The following is a 2,832-nucleotide window of genomic DNA, read 5'->3' on the forward strand; positions in this document are numbered from 1 at the left end:
GAAGTAGTGTCTGTGTAAAGGTGAAAAAGTGCCAAAAAGGCATGGGTCCAACTATATTGGACGGGCTACCCACAGACGCCTATTCACGGGTGCGATCCCACTACTGCGCGACACGGGGACTTTTGCCTGCTGCATTTCTGCCCTGGGCCGGTGCGTCCCTCCTTAGACAACCTGGTGACATCAGACTCCTCCGATGTCACCATATTGATGCCGGGCTTAGTGCGGACACCCGATCGACATAGCACGCCTGAGAACAGAACCCCCGCCCTCAAACCGTCCTCAAACCAGGCCTCCAAGTAGCTAGATTACAGGAGCGCGCCGCAACTCCCAGCCGATAGTCTCACAACATTTGGCTATATTTCTACTTACTCCTTACTCTTTGCACTATTTTCATAGCACATATACTTTTCGAGGTACATTACCCAACCCAAGTTGAATATTGTCGTTTCTGTTGCACAAAGATTCTTTCTTTAATCGGTATTTAGACAAATATTGTACATATCGTAGCCAGTCAGTCCGGAAGTAAGCCTCGATTCTATATCAAGACCTAAATATCCAGTTCATGTAAATGTTGCATCGAGGCCGTGTAAGGCGCCACATGTGAAATGTATATATCTATGCGTCCAGGCTACTGAACATAGGGTCGTTAAATCTTTCGTGGGTTATTGCCTCGAAATGAATTCCTATTTTGGAGTATAGCTGTCGTACTTCATCATTGCATTGAGTAACTGCACGAAGTGCCTGTATTCAACAGTGTATTTATTTTTTAAGTAACTGACGTACATGTACTGATCTGTGCATTTAAGTAACTAGAGTGCCTGTATTCACCAGTTCATCAAAGTAACCGGTGTAGTGTATTTATCTGTGCATTTAAGTAAGTGGAGTGCCTGTATTCAACAGTACATTTGAGTACATTTGTGTTCATCTGTGCATTTAAGTAACTGGCTTACTTGTATTTTGCAAGCAACACCAGAATTGTCGCTCTAGAATGTTGACGATTACCTGTTGGAGAAGGGGGGCACGTACAGACACGCAGCACCCATGCACTTTGTTTTGCATACAGCTAATTATCAATTAAATGCAGTATATTCAGTACAGCCTTATGGTTTAAAAAAAACAACAGTTCCGGCCAAATGCCATTATGTTCCAGATCGTTACACGTATACACTACTTGATAGAACGTCTCCTTTTCCACAAACATAGACACACAAGTTGACGTTGAAACTGTAGCGGAGAAATAGTGATAAGATGCCTTCACACGTTCACCATCAATCACAAGGGAAGCAACTCTTCTTCAGCTATCGTCTTGAGGTGTTGGAAGACATTCAGTGCATCGGTTGTCTGCGATTAGGAGAATTGTTTATCGTTTTACCTTGGATGACTAAATGTACCTGGAAAATAGCAGTTGGTCGGTCAACGTGAGAGTTCAAGGAACTGCCCATGATGTACATCTCAATATTAACCACACAGACAATATGCCCGGAATGGACCCTGACTTAATTAATTAGTCAATTAACATTCTAAGTGTCTATTGTGTCTTTACAGATACATGCTATATTTTCTTAATGTACAAGGTGGAAACTTAATGATATTCATAATTCAAGCAAACATCAGCAGTGACAATTATCCATGTATACTGTGTGGAAATATACCCCAGTCGTTCAAACTAGTATTTAGATATTTAAACGAAACACATGGATCTGCTTGATGGGAGGTTGGGGATTGGGTTGAAGGGTGGGGTGTGGGTGTGTGTTGGGTGGGGGTGGGGGTGTTTCAAAAGATTAGCATGGACGTTGGGCTAAAAGGATTCTACAGTTTACATTGACTGTGTGAGAATCTCCGCGCATCCGCCACAAGGTTCCGTTTTTCAGTTGTTAACGTACAAATGTTCCAAGTCGCCACAATTATCATCAACTCAAGGGGATGAAGACAGAATTAAATGGCTCTTTACGAGAGAGAGAGAGAGAGAGAGGAATGTAACAGTTATGAGCTGTGACATGCCTTATCTATGGCGGATTGTTCTCAAGGGACTCTTAGATAAAGTAATACTTGCATGAATGGCTTAGAAATGTGATTGTTGAATATCTATATATGCATCTTAAATACATCACGATACATCCAATGGGACAGTTTGGTGTTTCGTAATTTATATTCATACAATCAATAGTTCCGACTAACAATGTCTAATTCCAATGGTGTATAGATGTGTCTACAAAACACGCATCCACGCACGCACACGTTGATTTGAACATGTACATATAGATGTATATGAACGAAATATGATAGAAGAATGCATATTGCAGCTTTCTTAAATTGTAATTTTGCTTAAGCTAGAAAAAGTGCTGACTTTGATGTTGCGTTGGCTCAGTAAGGTGAAGTAGTGTCTGTGTAAAGGTGAAAAAGTGCCAAAAAGGCATGGGTCCAACTATATTGGACGGGCTACCCACAGACGCCTATTCACGGGTGCGATCCCACTACTGCGCGACACGGGGACTTTTGCCTGCTGCATTTCTGCCCTGGGCCGGTGCGTCCCTCCTTAGACAACCTGGTGACATCAGACTCCTCCGATGTCACCATATTGATGCCGGGCTTAGTGCGGACACCCGATCGACATAGCACGCCTGAGAACAGAACCCCCGCCCTCAAACCGTCCTCAAACCAGGCCTCCAAGTAGCTAGATTACAGGAGCGCGCCGCAACTCCCATCCGATAGTCACACAACATTTTGCTTATGCTCGTGTTTGTGTGAAGTTAAATAGATTACCAAAAAAGCATAGGTCCAACTTTATAGGACTGGTTACCCATAGAGACTCTGTCACGTATGATACCCTAC

This window comes from Haliotis cracherodii, unplaced genomic scaffold (assembly GCF_022045235.1).
Source record: "Haliotis cracherodii isolate W230 unplaced genomic scaffold, xgHalCrac1.p SCAF_2, whole genome shotgun sequence".
Taxonomy (NCBI): Eukaryota; Metazoa; Mollusca; class Gastropoda; order Lepetellida; family Haliotidae; genus Haliotis; species Haliotis cracherodii.